We start from the raw sequence: 389 nt of genomic DNA, 5'->3' as shown, positions 1-389 counted from the left end.
GTCCTCTGGGTTTCAGCAGCACCTCGCCGGGCTGCCAACTGAGCCGAGCTGTGGGTGTGCTTAACAATCCTCCCGGGCTGCTGCTCCAGGGTTTATATATACATGGCTCTGTGCCCATCTGAAGTGAAACACCCTCTTCTGTGATGTCCCTGAGCCCCAACCCAGGTCCAGTCCATCCCCGCAGCGAGCTCCTTGCTGCCCTGGGGAGAGGGCAACGGCTGGCTCTGTTTGCCTGGTATCCCCTTTGGGAGGGAGGGGCTGCTGGAAGGGCATTAGGGGTCCCTGGGACAGCCACAGACACCCAGCCTAAGCCAGGATCCTTCTTTAAGCTGTTTGCTCATAGACCCTGGTTAACCTCTGAGTAGCTGCGGGAAAGGGAAGCCTGCAAC

Source organism: Pterocles gutturalis, unplaced genomic scaffold (genome assembly GCF_000699245.1).
Source record: "Pterocles gutturalis isolate BGI_N339 unplaced genomic scaffold, ASM69924v1 scaffold5908, whole genome shotgun sequence".
Taxonomy (NCBI): domain Eukaryota; kingdom Metazoa; phylum Chordata; class Aves; order Pterocliformes; family Pteroclidae; genus Pterocles; species Pterocles gutturalis.
The sequence above is the reverse complement of the archived record's forward strand: the minus strand, read 5'-3'. Positions refer to the sequence as shown.